Source organism: Mauremys reevesii, linkage group 8 (assembly GCF_016161935.1).
Source record: "Mauremys reevesii isolate NIE-2019 linkage group 8, ASM1616193v1, whole genome shotgun sequence".
Lineage (NCBI taxonomy): Eukaryota > Metazoa > Chordata > Testudines > Geoemydidae > Mauremys > Mauremys reevesii.
In genome coordinates this window covers 58,179,416-58,195,283 of record NC_052630.1, presented here as the reverse complement: position 1 = coordinate 58,195,283, position 15,868 = coordinate 58,179,416, and the positions used below count along the sequence as shown (strand labels likewise).

Genomic DNA, 15,868 nt, shown 5'->3' with positions numbered 1-15,868 from the left:
ATCTTATGTAGATAGATGTAATGTCAACATTTTCATACCAGTATTCCACCTTGTGCTTCTCCTTTAAAGTCTTTGGGTTAACTTCAAACTTTATCAACCTCATGCCAAACACTGCTACATTTTAGTATGGTAAAGTAAACCAATGAATGAAAAGAAGATCCACATTTTAGCCCTTTCTTTTACCCTTTGTATTGTCAGTTTAGGCTGTTGATCATGTGATTATGTGAGAATCTTAGCTGTCCTTTTTTTAAGGAACATTCTGACCATCATGGTTGGGGAGAAAAGTTTTAAAATTTCACCTAAGTGCTCCCAACATGCACAGAAACCACAAAATAAAACAAACAAAAAATGCTAAAGTGTATTTTTTTTTCAGAAATCTCATGATTTTTAATACCTGGGATTGGCAGGATTTATCCTCTTTGGGATATGTCTCAAAGAATCACTGCATGAACTTGCCCCAAAATTCTCATGCTAACCCTGTAGACTGTTGTCTGATCAGAAGTCATGGAATCATAGATTAGGTTTGGAAGAGACCTCAGGAGGTCATCTAGTCCAACGCCCCGCTAAAGCAGGACCAACACCAACTAAATTATCCCAGCCAAGGCTTTGTCAAGCCGAGCCTTAAAAACCTCTAAGGATGGAAATTCCACTGCCTCTCTAGGTAACCCATTCCAGTGCTTCGCCATCCTCCTAGTGAAATACTTCTTCCTAATATCCAAGACCTCGTCCCCTGCAACTTGAGACCATTGCTCCTTGTTCTGTCATCTGCCACCACTGAGAACAGCCTAGCTCCATCCTCTTTGGAACCCCGCCCCCCTTAGGTAGTTGAAGACTGCTATCAAATCCCCCCTCACTCTTCTCGTCTGCAGACTAAATCAGCCCAGTTCACTCAGCCTCTCCTCACAAGTCATGTGCCCCAGCCCCCTCATCGTTTTTTGTTGCCCTCCACTGGACTGTCTCCAATTTGTCTACATCTTTTCTGTAGTGGGGGGCCCAAAACTGAACACAATACTCCAGATGTGGCCTCACCAGTGTCAAATAGAGGGGAATAATCACTTCCCTTGATCTACTGACAGTGCTACTACTAATGCAGCCCAATATGCCATTAGCCTTCTTGGCAACAAGGGCACACTGTTGATTCATATCCAGCTTCTTGTCCACTGTACTCCCCAGGTCCTTTTCTGCAGAACTGCTGCTTAGCCAGTCAGTCCCCATCCTGTAGCAGTGCATGGGATTCTTCCATCCGAAGTGTAGGACTCTGCACTTGTCCTTTTGCACCTCATCAGATTTCTCAAGTCTCCACAAGTTTTCAAAGATAATGGCCAATGGCTCTGCAGTCACATCAGCCAACTCTCTCAGCATCCTTATGTGACAGATTTATGTTACCAATCTGCCTGGGGCTTCAGGTGATCAGGCTGAGGCCACAGGATCTTTAGGGGATGAGATGAAGGAGCACACCGAGTGACTACGTTTAAAGCTTTATTTATCAAATAACAGTGGTGAGTGCTGGGCGTGCCCCACATCACTCAAAGGGTGGAAGAAAGTGTTAGTGCCCGAGCCCTAACCCACTTTCATACCTACACACGCACAACCCAAGGCTGGCCAAGCCTGGGTATAATGTAAGAAGAAGTGTGGGGAGGGTAGTCGAGAGTTCTTTCCTGTGCACAGGTCGTCTAGGGTTCGCTGTAAATCTCCAAGTTGCTTAGCTCTCAGAAGAGTTTTAAGCCCAGGGTTCTTCTGGGGTCATTTCTTCCAGAGACCCCTGTCCCCCATGCTCTCTGTACCAGTTCAAACCAGCTTTTTGCGGCTCCCTTAGCTTTCCCAAAACACACCAGTTTCAGGGTCGCAAGACTGTTGTGTTTTACCTTGTTGACCTTTGTAATTTTACTAGTTTTGCAACGGCTTTAATTTTGTTTGGCTCAGTTCTTCTTTCTTACAGCTGGCTGGTGTTGAGATACAGGTTTCCGGCTGTTTGGCAGCCCAGAGGCTGTTTGTGTGCACTGGCGTTGGGCTGCAGTTTTATTCCTTATTTTCGGGCCTCGCTGGATTGTTGAGTTAACCCATTCCTGTCTCCCTTCCTCCCCCTTCGGCCTCTTGTAACTTGCAAAGGAATCTTTCACTCCACACTCACACCTTTAACCCTTCCCAAGATCCTTTCCAATGCATATAAAAGCATTAGCAATATACAATGCTGGTGCTTACCCAGGGGACCCCATGGGGTGGCAATTTGTATTGTGACATTTCCCTCCTTGACTCTGAATATACATTCCATTGTAAGGGGTCACCACTTAGGTTTTTACCCTCCCTCTGACAGTGTGTCTAGTGTCACCATTGGCCTTTTACGCAAACAGCAATATAGCAAAAACAAAATTATTAGAGCAGCAACACTTGCATACACAAGCCAGTAGTAGCTTCTAGCTTCATTAGTAACATAGCATAACATATTTCCTTGTTGACATAGATGCCCCATCCGAATGGCTGTGGCAAAGGCAGCTCTTTCCAGGTTGAATGTGTGCTGCAACACTGTAAAGGAGGAGGCATCTGTCTGGCTGGTCAATTGCTCCTGGGTGTGCTCCAATGGGAGAAAAACACTGGGTGTAATCCATGAAAAATTAAACACAATATAGTTAGAAATATTAACAATATTTTGAATAACAGTGGGCCAATGCACTGAAAAATTTTTCACTTGAGATTGTAACAGCAAGTTGAGGGGCACCCTTGGGTAGGTGGTCTTCCAAACACATGCAGAGGTATTGGTAAACAAATGTGCTTTATTGGGGGCATATTTCAATGCCTTCCCTTCCCAGAAGATGTGTTGCCCCATCTCATAAAAGTGGCCTGGCATTGCCCCTTTTTTACACATTATTTGAGGGGCCCCATAGGCCATAGCTGCCAGGAGTTGCCTTTGCAATCCATATACACTGATAGTCAGGGGATGCAGTCAGCACATACCGCTTAGTGGTGTCACTGTGGGGAGCCACCTCCTACACTTCGCAATGGACCACGCAGTGCCAGAGGCAGCCTTCTCAAAGGCTTGGTTGGATTTTTATAGCAGGGGCCCATACTCCTTTTATGGGGCCAAAGGCCATGAAGAAGCAGGCTATGCCTGTGCACTTCCAGTTAGTGAGCTTCCAGGAATAGCGAAAAGGCCATTGCTCCTGGGGAATCCCTGAGTGGAAATGGATTTCTCTGGGCCAGGCTTTATGGAGCACATTCTTCTGGATGCTACAGATTTGCTGGGTCAAATATTGTTGGAGCTGGGAGCACACAGAATCCCATGCTAGTTGGTCCCCAGCCTTAATTATGACCTTAACCCCATTTGGGACCCAATTTGGGAGGGATATGCAGGGCCGGGAACCTGGGGATCTTGGCAGGGGGCCACCCCTGGAAAAATGCAGGTAATACATGGTGCCACATTTCCAGGATGATGTGCCCCAATTACCCTCTTCCTTCCCCCCCCCCAATGGATAATAAACGTTTTCTTCGACTATGGCCAATTTTGGATCTTGGTAAAATTAACAAAGGAGGACAAAAGTGTCAGAAACCCAAGGATGCCCATAAAAATATGCCACCATACATACATTGTATCACAATAAAGGATTCTTCAGGCCTGAAGCAGCAAGAGCGGTCCCACCACTCCTGTTCGGGGTATCCCTGGGCTCTTGCTATTACTGCCTGTCCTGTAACAAAGCAAAAGGGAAAGAAAAAGAAAAAGAACAACATAAATGCACCCATTGGGGGAAATTGAGCCACATACAAAAACTATGTCAGCTATTAGTCATCCCATTACAGCCCTCCCTCGCTACCATCATGGATGTCATTTGCCTGGTTTAGGAGGTCATAACAACAATATTGCACCTAGGGATGAGAAATTACTATCGCTTGCCAAAGGACTTCCCATTCTGCTCCAGGCCACCACATGAGGAACAGGGTTTGTCCCTCTGGGGTCCAGGGGAGGTCAGAGCCACCCATCAGGTATTTTCCTGTGGCCCTACTGTGTCTATCCGGACTATGCACTGCCTCCACGGCACCTCCCCTCCAGCCTTACACCACATTGTGGCTTGGGCCCCATCAGCAGCTCAAACCAGGGAGAACCTCTGGAGGTATTTTCCCTCCTCATAATTATAATTATCCAGATAATCCCATGAACAGATGGAAACCTGGATAGTCCAGGCAGATGGCAGGTCCACAACTGAGGCCCTTGACACCATGACCAGAAACCTAGGGAGAAACATATGTTTTGAGCTGATTGGCATGCGCTCATTTTAGTTTGCCTTGTAGCTAAAGCTGGTACACTACCAGGGAGATGCGATTCACAATGGAGTTCAGACCCACCCACTTGATGTCCAGAATGTGGGCTGCCTTCCCCAGCTTTTGCAACATTATCTTGTCTTCAATTTGCTATCCCCGGATGTCTTTAATGACATTCCCTTACGTTTGGCCTTTTTCTTATCTAAAGCGGCCTCTATGGATTCGCAGGATTCACATAGCTCCTCCCTTAACTGGGCACAGCTGAAACTTTTTTGGTTGTGGCAAATAATAAATGTGATTATTGGTAAACAGAGTACTTACATTACATTTACATTTGGAACACTTCCATCCTCCCAAAACATTTCTTCCCAGGAATTAACACATACACATTGCCCATTATACAGTACTTTAGTCTCATTATCCAATTCATCCCACATACAGGATCCTAGTGAAATGTCTTTACTACAAGGCTCTTGAGCAACAGGCAAGGACAAGCACATCCACTTTTGAGGAGTCCACCAGGTACAACCTCTGGTGTCCAATAGCTTCCCTCCCTCCCCAGCCCACTGGCTTGAGGTCTGGGGTAGCCAGAAGGATTCCATGTGCCATAAGAGGAGTGGGCTAACATTTCATATCTTTGCTTTCAGAGCTTGTTGGTGTGCATTTTTAACAATAATTTCCCAATTAAAAGGTCTGGCCTTACTATGCTAGAAACATACTGCATCCATTCATATTGCTAAGTATCAAATGATAATCTTTTTCTTTGCTTTAGCAAGTGTATAAAAACCTTGGTGTTTCCTGATATTACCCAAAACGTTTTGAGTTCCAAGGTGGACAAAGCAAGTATCTGCATTTCAGTCCATCCCATAGCTATAGCAGTACGTTGTTTTTTTTAATTTCCATTTGTTTCTGTACTAGGCTGTCCTGTAGCTGGGACAGAGAGCTTAATTTATTTTTAATTACCTTCAGGTTTACAATATTTATAATCCCTGCTTCAAAACTAATTCCTCCTAATATGGTGTTTACTACCTGAGGATGTTTCCCTGCAGTATTTTTTTTTAATATACAACAATGCTAGCAACAAGACAAACAACACAAGACAAAACATAGAACACAAAACTCAATTTCTATTGTGACAGTAGATTCATGGTATTTGGGGTTGCTCTTCAGCTGATATCAGCTTTTTCTGATTTTCAGAAAGACAAAAAGAACATGTTTCTACCCCTTTTGGGGTGGCAGATTATTTCTTAAAACGTTCCTTTCTTTTACAAGTACCCTTGCTGATTGCAGGCAAAATTGAGGAATTACCCCCATATTTTCCTATGTTTGTTCTAGAGGCAGGCCAGGTTTCAACGGCTTCTACCTTTATCAGTTAGGTAATTTGCATTAACACGATGCTTTTGGGCTTGCTTTTGGATCCAAAGCCATTAGCAGCTCAGAGACTCTGTCTTAAAAGGGACACAATCAACTTTCACCAGAATTTTGATTACTTTTCATTTTTAACTCCTGCTTTTAAAACATACAAAAATCTGAAAAAGGAAACACAACCTTTTGGAGCCCTAATAGGATTTTAATTAAGTAGCATGGTACGTTTGCATTTTTTTTTACCCCTTCTACAATATACACTGCACATGTCCTAGGGAAAATGCACAGTCCTTCTACACTGCTCTGTTTTTACATAGCTGTATATAGATTACATTCTCTTTATACATTTGGGGCAGTTAAGTTCCAATAGAACCCCCTTGTATTCTTTTAGCAAATTTGACTAAATTGTCCACAGTCAAATGATTTCAATTAGATAGTCTCTTTGCCTGGATTATTTACAGACATTCCCTTGGAAAAGGGCCCATTTTTTCCTTCAGAATGGCTGCAAAGAGACCAAGAATTTTCTTTTTATAATACTTTTCCTTTTTAATATTTTCACTACATTTAACTGCTTAATTTCCTCCAGCCTTTGCAGAGTTAACTTTTTACTCTTTCCTTAAATCACTTGCTTATCTCCCAAAATGGCACCTTAATCAACTCAGATTTCACCATTCCAAGTACTATTTCAGGGATCTGAATTTCCCATGCTTGCTCTTTCTCCTTTCCTTACTCCTGCCACTATGCCCTCAGGGCCTCCAACCTGTTTTCAATGTTTTTATCTGTTGCCGGCCTGCTTGTCTGGGCCTGATCCTGCTTTCCTCACTGAACCGTCCCTTTCCATGGGCACAGGTTTTGTTCCACTACCAGTTTATCAATGAGGGTGGGCTCCTTAACTAGCCCCCACCCCTCCTGCTCCCTTTCCTTAAACATTTCTTTCAAAATTGTGAAATCACCACAATATTACTCACAAAAAAATACTACACTGCCCAAACTCCTATATTCTTCAGAGTTTGGTTTAACAGAGCAAGATCTGTTTAAAAGGATTTATCTCTTGAACAAAGTATCATTTTTGGATTGTTTCCTTCTAAACATTTCCTACACAGGTGCTACCACTATTTGCCCACATTCCTATATCCTTCAGAGTTGGGTTTCATATAGAAAATACCACCCAAACATATTTCTTTATGAATCTCTTTTACCTTTATAACTCTTCCGTGCCCATGCTCATACAAAACACAAATGTCTATACCAATCCCACCTCTACCCCCAAGTTTTTACCCTTCTGCCTTTCATACAGCATACAGGTCTAAGAAATCCTGCCAAATTTGCACACATTTCTGAAGCTCTTCCATGTGCCCCCAGGTATTGTGTCCCACCTTGGTGAGAGCCCTCTCCAGCTGGGAGAGGTCCTCACCCCCTTTGAAAGAGGCAACAGGGTCCCATCCCTTTTTGTCACCCCTTCCATGGCTCAGGCATCAGGTCCACCAGCCTCCTGTGACACCAGCAGGCCAGGCAGCAGGACTCCAGTGTCCGCGCTACATAATGCCCGTGCGTCCAGCCTTGAACCCATTGTGGATGCCGTCGCCCATGACCGCAGGATTTCTGAGTCCACAATCATGACCTTTCATTTCCTGAACATGCCGACACAATTCGTTAGTACAGGTTAGAACAGTTGGTGCACTCCTCAGAGCCCCCCCCACACACACACACTTCACCAAAAATGTGACAGATTTATGTTACCAATCTGCCTGGGGCTTCAGGTGATCAGGCTGAGGCTGCAGGATCTTTAGGGGAGGAGATGAAGGAGTGACTAAGGCCTGGTCTACACTGGGGGGGGGGTTCGAACTAAGGTACGCGACTTCAGCTACGCGAATAGCGTAGCTGAAGTCGAACTACCTTAGTTCGAACTGCCTACCTGTCCAGATGCCGCGGGGTCGAAGTCCGCGGCTCCCCCGTCGACTCCGCCACCGCCGTTCGCGGTGGTGGAGTTCCGGAGTCGACGGGAGCACGTTCGGAGTTCGAACTATCGCGTCTAGATTAGACGCGATAGTTCGAACTCCGAGAAGTCGAACTCTACGCGTCGACCCGGCGGGTAAGTATAGACCTACCCTTAGTGACTAAGTTTAAAGCTTTATTAACCAAATAACAGCAGTGAGTGCTGGGCACGCCCCATGTCACTCAGAGGGAGGAAGAAAGCGTTAGTGCCCAAGTCCTAACCCACTTTCATACTTACACACTCACAACCCAAGGCTGGCCAAGCCTGGGTGTAATGTTAGAAGAAGAGGTGGAAGGGTAGTCGAGAGTTCTTTCCTGTGCACAGGTTGTCTAGGGTCCACTGTAAATCTCCGACTTGCTTCAGCTCTCAGAAGGGTCTTAAGCCCTGGGTTCTTCTGGGGGCGTTTCCTCCAGGGACCCCTTTCCTCCGTGCTCTCTGTACCAGTCAGAACTGGCCTTCTGTGGCTCCCTTAGCTTTTCCAAAACATACCGGTTTCAGGGTCATGAGACTGTTGTGTTCCAACTCACTGACCTTCACAATCTTATTAGTTTTGCAACCCCTTCAATTCTGTCTGGCTCAGTTCTCCTTTCTCATGGCTTGCTGGGGTTGAGATACAGGCTTCCAGCTGTTTGGCAGCAGAAAGCCTGTTTGTATGTGCTGGCCTTAGGCTGCAGTTTCATTCCTTATCTTCGGGCCCAGCTGGAGCATCGAGTTAACCCATTCCTTTCTCCCTTCCTCCCCCATTTGGCCTCTTGTAAACTGCAAAGGAATCTTCCACTCCACACTCACACCTTTAACCCTTCCCAAGATGCTTTCCAATGCATATAAAAGTGTTAGCAATATACAATGTTGGTGCTTACCCAGGGGACCCCATTGGGGGCAATTTTTATTGTGACACTCAGATGCATTAGTTCTGGACCCATGGACTTGTGCACATCCAGCTTTTCTAAATAGTCCTTAACCGGTTCTTTCACCACTGAGGCGCCTCACCTACTCCCCATACTATGATGCCCAGTGCAGCAGTCTGGGAGCTGATCTTGTCTGTGGAAACCGAGGCAAAAAAAATAAATTATGTTATGGGTGGGGGAGGAGGACAAACGTGTCTTGCAGACAAGGCCAAAAAAAGCACCAAGGCTCGTTTGTTACCTGATCTAGGTGTCTGTAATTTTAACATACCAAGGGTCAACACACCTGTAACACAATACAAGACCAAGTAATTCCACTGACTTTAATATATAAAGCTGTCTTTGTTTCTTAGAAATTTTAAGACTTAATATTTTATTATTAAGTTAGAATTTTATGGTGATATGTTGAAATATTTCTTGAGAAGGAATTGCATGGAAATGTAATTTGTATGTAAAAATAACAGACCTCTGCCTTCCTTAGCCATTGTCCCTGCTAAATGAAAACGAACAGCTCAGTTTTACCAAACTGAAAAACTTTATATGCATTACTCTTGAATGCAAAGCATTTTTGTTCTAAATAGATTTTCCTAAGTTTGTGAGCCACAGCTCTTTGGAAAATCAGCATTTTTCATGTTGATTCAAACAAGCATAACAGACAAAATGTTGTTTATCGCCTCTATTTCAATTTAAATGAGTGTAGCAAATTGCAAGTAACCTGAATGCTTGTTAGTCCTAGGTTAAACTAATAGTCATAATTTCAAGCTATTAGATGTAATTGTTTTTGGGTTCTAAGTATTTAAAAAATATACTTTCAGCCATTCCTCCCCCTCCCAAAACCGTGCATTATACTGAACATTCTTCTTGCCTTTAATTTTGTACAATTTAAACAGAAGCACAAAATTCCACTATAGCAGTGACCTGCCTGACATATCTTTTAATCTTCAGGAAGAGAGCTAAAGGACTGAGCTATCCAGTGCTGCCAGTAGAGTGGTCCAGTACAGTATGCCGTACCAGTAAGATATGTATAGCTGGCACACCATACCAGTAAGGTATTTACAGCTGGTATGCTGTACCGGAAAGACACAGGAGGAGCAGAACGTGAGGCCGCTGGGTGATCCCATGCTGGCAGTTCCTCCAGTGCTGCTGTACCGCACCCAACCCTGTCCCCAGCCCTTCCTGCATCCCAGCAGCTGCATCTCCTAACTCCTGTCTGGGGTCTGTACAGCAGCCTCAAAGGAGGACAGGGCTCGGGGCGGGGCCAGCAGCAGTACAGCTGCACTGGAGGAACGGCTCACGTGGGGCTGCCCGGTGGCCCCACATTCTGCTCTTTTTGCCACTGTGGTTCTGGAGAGCCCTGCGATTTGGCACAGCAGGAGGAGGACAGAGCCCACCGCCCAGGGATGGATCATGGGGAGGGGGAGAGTGTGGAGCCCCGGAATGGGGGACAGGTGGGGAGGTCACATGCCTCTCTCCTTTAGCTGGTGCAGCATACCAGTCAGAAATGAATTCTACTTGCACCACTGGAAATATCTATCTGCAGTCAAAAATCTTTTTTAAAATACTCCTTATACAAGACCAGAATAACTATTAAGGGCCTGAGATGTGTTGGGCAGTTTTAACTCCCATTAACTGCAATGAGAATGGCAGGAAGTCCTCATCCCTCTGAATCTGGGCCATAAGTCATCTATGAAGGGCTCAGTTAACTGATGCCCTGCTTCTTGAAGAGTTATTTACACCAGTGCAAAGTGTATGCAAAATGCTATCATTCTTATTTGCTGATGTCAAGGTATAGGCCTCTCCGTGTGTCTACACTGTGCTAAAAAACCTATGGCACTCAGTCTCAGAGACCTGGTCAGCTGACTCAGGCTTGTAGGGTTTGGGCTGAGAGGCTAAAAATAGCAGTGTAGCTGTTTGGTCTCAGTCTGGAGCCTGGGCTCTCAGACCCTCCTCACTCACAGGATATCAGAGCCAGGGCTTCAGCCTGAGACTGAATGTCTATACTGCAATTTTATAGCCCCCACAGCCCAAACACCCTGAGCCCAAGTCAGCTGACCTGGGCCAGCAGTGGCCATGCTGTGGGTCTTTTATTGCAGCATAGACATATCCTGTGAGGTTACTGGAGCTGCAGCTCTGGCTGGTAAATTTAAGTGAAGGAACAGACTTCTCTGAGCTCATTGGCTGAACGACTTTAACTGGTAAGTCTGATGTTTAAGTCTTCAGGAGGTCTATAGGTGGGCTTGGTAGAATTCCATTTTTATTTTATTCTTTATCATTTTGATAGATTATATTGATTATTTTAAGCACTTTTTATTTTAATTGATTTAAATTTCATAGTTGTGCGGACTTGTGGTTTATAAGCATTTTTAAATGTTTATCAATTAAAATTTTTACTTTTGTGACAACTTATGGGGGGGTCAGATAATTATTTAATGACAGTAGACCTTGAAATAAAAAAAACAGCTTTATAACTGTTAAAACACAAATTGTCAACATCATATGTCAAAATATTCAAAGTAAATATCTTAAATCAAATGTTACTAAGTTCTCAAGCAGTATTTTTCTTTGCCTATCTGTACATTTCTATTATTATTATTGATGGAAATGTTGTGTTTCTGGTCGATTTAGTGGAAAGGGGGGGGGAAATTGATGTTTAAAAATCTAATCCTTCAAAACCTTTCTATAGGCCAGTACATTTAGCATACTAGTCTTATACCAAGGCACAGTCCTCTGTGCATATTACTTACTCAGTAACCTCAGTTCTCTGTCATCTCTATCACTTCTATCAGGCTCAACTGATGTCGTGGCAGCAGCTTGATTCAATACTTTCTATTGAAACAAATGAGGCCTATACTACATCGAGATCTGTTTTTAATGGGTGACCTGCAAATGTTTACACCAAAAAACAAAACCTCAGAGTAGTTTTGGAATTATGTGCTGGATTCTCCATTCACAAGAGTTTACAGCTGTCAATACTGTCCTGAAAACAAACATTTTTGTTCTTATTTGGAGGTGCTGGATTTATAACTAATTGCATACTACTGCTCAGTGTGAGGAATCAGCATGCTTTTCCCCATAGACTTCTGTAGCAGCCTGGAGATGACTAAAGATCAGGTAAGAGACTTATAATGCTTTACAAAGCTTTACTTAATGTTTTCATTGTATCCAATGTATTTGTTTTCTGTACAAACTAAAGATATTAACACACAAAAATCCCAACCCTATGTCCCTAATCTCTGACGCATTAACTCCAGATTTTAATCAGAAAAAAGCAGACCCTGCATACAGTGATTCTGGATTGTGTGGAGATGCTGTAGTGGCACCTACCTCACTCCTCCCTTCCCACAATGTTTGTGGCCAAATTATGCACTAGTGATATCTGGCAGCCTTTGCACTGTGTGCAACTGGTGTGATATAGAATAGCCTTCAGACTGCTGTACATTATTCTGGGGTGTTAGGATTCACCACTGCCAGCTGCAAGCATTCTAAAATCATAAGATTGGCTTAAGAGTCATGAGATTTTAAAAATAATATATTGTAGGTTCTTTTTATTTGCCTCCTGGTATTCGATCCTTTAGGGCTCACATTTTCAAACTTTTATCTGCAACCTGGAGGGCTAGAAACTTCCGTTAAAAAAAAAATGCTATAATTTGTATGTGATCACCTAACTCCAGGAGATGGTGTTCGAAGGGAAAAAAAAACACTGCCTCGCCCCACCAAATAGTTTAAGGCTTACAATAAAATCTCAAGAGCTGGTAACTCTGCAATTGTAACCTGACAGCCCAAACATCATAGGAGACATGAAGATGATGGTATGGCAGGAGACATCAGATGGCACTGTTACCCATAGTCTTAAAAGTATGTTTCTCAGCCACAAGCAAGTTTCTAACTTTGAAGGAAAGCTACATTGTTGTGAGATTTGTTGTGCAGTATTTTCTGAGAGAAGCTGTGGTAGACAGCTAGAGTTTGCTGTCTCTACTTTATTTTCTAGAGGTGAAGGCAGTTCTTGAGCTAATGTAGCTTCCTGGGAAGTGGGCATTAGTCTGCTGGCTGAGATTTCTGAAAGAGGGGGTTGCCTGAGTGATGGTTGTGACTATCCTTGTTCCAGGGCTGGTGTACATGTGTAACTAAAGCAAGTTATACACAGACTATACCTAAACTCCACATCATTGATTTCTCCTTCACTAAGACAGCAACCTGCAAAGTCCTAGAATTCTCCGACCACTTGGGGTAACACTGGTGTTAGAAGTGAGACATTGACAAAGAGACAAGAGTGGCATAAAGCCACCTTTACATCCCTCCCTTAGCCTATTATTTTTAAAGACACTTGACAAGATATTTCTTTTGTTCTCTCTCTCTTAATATAGAGAAAAGAACTAAAGAAAAAGGAGAGGATTACACATATTGTTGTAGAATAAAATGAGGTAATATAGGTAATAATGGAATGAAAAATTGGAAATGAAGATGGGTATAGTAGCTTAGCTCTTGAAACGGTGAACAACTGGATACTTCTTATCCATGATAGTCCAGATCCTGACTTATAGGCCATCTATCTGTACATTTTGAAGCAACTCTTACATACTATGCTAGAGTTTGACAGCACCTGCTCCTCATCCCTGGTGCTTGAACCAGGATTCATTATGCTACCTTCGTATAACATAGTTAATAAGTTTATTTAAATCAGTCAATCAATAAATTATATGTTAGCTAAGTTGATGGATTTTTACATAAACATTCGTGTAGTGCTAGCTTTACAATTCCACAAAGAAAAGCGTGGAGGTCCATACAAGTTCCAGTACATAAGCTGGCCTTCAGGAGTGCATAAAACTTGGGTGGTGGCTGACTAATAAGGTCTTTTTAATGGTTATAGGCAGAAAGTATTTTCTTAGTGAAGCATTTTCCCAAGTACTCTAGATGAACCACACAAATCTCCTTCTAAGGATGAAAAGATTGGATGATTTGAATGAAGTTGCTTTTTATTACAATGGGCTAAATAGACCATTAAGCAGGGATATTTAGTCTTCTGAAACAGTTTTCTGCTTGGCTGCTCTTGGTCTTAATTTAAATTTCCCTTTGGCAGAGTGATTTAAATCAGTCTGTTTATGATCTAAGTAAACAGTGTGCCCACTTTGTCAATCCCTCACTGTACTCCCTCTGAGAACTAAAACAAGTATATGTTCTTAACTGATTTATCTTCCAGTTTTCTCAGCTAATAGTGGATACAGTGCTTATGCTACTCCATACAAGTTACTGACTGATTTCTCAGCAACATCTTTAATCTGTCTGATAGTTTTAGGATGACCATATTTCCCTATGCTGAATATGGCAAACTTGGTAAAATTACTCATATTCAAGTGAGCTTAATGGCAGTCAGTCAGAACTATGCAGTAAAAATGTTCAAATTGACATAAAGTTGACTGAAATTGACTGAGCCCCCATTAAAAAGAAATACTGAGTAAGTTGGATTCTTTTTATTTACCTTCTTATCTTTAAGGCTTTAGGGTTCACACGGGGAAAGGTGACACACACACACTCCCATACACCTCTCTCACATGGGGGGGTGACCAACCGATCCTCCCCTCCCTGCCCAGCGCTCTCTGCCCTCCATGCCTAGCTGGGCCCCTGGGATAGACCCACATTTCCTGGTACCTGGCTGCACATTTTCCCGAGGCAACATATGGGGGTGACACGCAGGGTCATATGCCCCCCCACCAGATTTCTGCCAGGGTTCACATCAGAATGTGGCCAGCAGCACCTTTCAGCACTGTGTGGGAGGGAAGGGACAGGAGCTGCTTCCAGCTGCAGGGGAGGAGGGCGAGAGAAGGGATTTCCTGCCCTGTGTCTTTGCAGAGCTCATCTCTTCCCCCACCCATACTTCACTGTGGCTGGAAGCAGCTTGTACCTTCCTGACCACACAGTGTGGAAAGGCAGCTAACACCTGCAGGCTGCTGCTGGCTGCACCAACATAGAGAGGGAGATCACTTGATCATTTCCTGTTAGGTTCACTCCCTCTGGGGCACCTGGCATTGGCCACTGTCAGCAGACAAGATACTGGGCTGGATGGACCTTTGGTCTGACCCCGTATGGCCATTCTCATGTTTTTAACATAACCCAACTTCCTCCTGTTCCCCGACTACAGTGTGGACAGGAAGGGGTTAAGCCCAAAGGGTGTATTGTGCCCCAGGGAACCTGACTGCAGGGACTTCAGTGGACCTGGCTAGAGGTGGCTCTGCAGGGGAGGGTGACTAGGGGACAGAGCAGCCCCACGATCCGTGGGGGCAGGACCCAGAGTAGGGGAGGTAAAGAGGGTGCTAAGCCTCTGCTCAGGGGGCTGCTGTGGAGCCTGCAGGTTGGGGGTGGGAACAGGCTGGAAATCGCTTTCCTCTCCGCCAGCCAAGCCAGCATTGTGTGGGACTTTGGCACATGCAGGGCTCAGCTCCTCCTGGCCAGTGCCCCAGGCCCAAAGGTCTTGGGCTTTCCGGGGTCACCAGCCCAGCCAGAGGCAGTGTGGGGAGGAAGGCTCCTGATATGGAGGAGCAGCAGGTCTGGGGGGGAAGGTGAAGGGGCAAAGCAGAGAGAGGACAGTGCAAGGGGGAGCACATAGAGGGCAGATGGGTGGGCAGCAGGCGACACTTAACCAGATGCTGCCTGGTGACTGCACATACTCACCAGCCACTGCAGCTCACAGCCCAGCCAGGGCCAGCCAGAAATGGGCCAGGGGATGGGGCCCTACTGGCCGAGAGCCAGCACGCAGGGTGGGCTGCTCTGACAGACCAGCAGGGGAAGCACCCCAGCCCTGAGTGCTGCAGCTTTGCCCCGCCACCAGCCTTGCACTCCCACCCCCGTCGTCGGCTACGGAACCCCCCACAAACACTCACCGCTGGTGGGTGGGCGTCTGGCAAGCAGAGATCCTGCCAGCAGCAGGAACTGCCAGTAATGATTGGGGAGAGACAGAAAATACGGGGCAATTTGCCCGTTTTTAAGAAAAAGCCGGGACCCTTTTAGAAAGACTTAAATATGGGACTGTCCATTTAAAAACGGGATGCCTGGTCACCCTCGACAGTTTTGTTGGTTTTCACTTATCAGTTTATGGTTTCACATCTTCTATAATATCAGTGAATGCCATTGTGTATCATCCTCAACAAGTGATCTGTTCCTCCATTGCAGTGTAGTTCAATTCACAGCAGTCAATTAGTTCAATGTGAAAAATGCTTCATTCCAGTCCAAAAAAGTTTTATTTTTAAGCAGAAAAAAAGAAAAAAAATAACTTAGCATTTTAATTAGGTAAATGACATGTAATTTTTCACTATTTCCTCCTTCCCCTAGGTTTAATTAATTTTGATCAAATAATTAC

At 44.4% G+C, this 15,868-nt stretch overlaps 1 long non-coding RNA gene across 1 annotated transcript; it reads right to left on the bottom strand.

Annotated features, from left to right (window-relative positions):
* Nucleotides 1-1,612: 1,612 nt before the first annotated feature.
* LOC120370929 lies at nucleotides 1,613-7,966 on the bottom strand. The gene is made up of 3 exons (XR_005584060.1): nucleotides 7,850-7,966; nucleotides 3,582-3,680; nucleotides 1,613-2,591 (listed from the first exon to the last, which is right to left on the bottom strand). It is a non-coding gene; the product is annotated as an uncharacterized LOC120370929 (long non-coding RNA).
* Nucleotides 7,967-15,868: the final 7,902 nt, after the last annotated feature.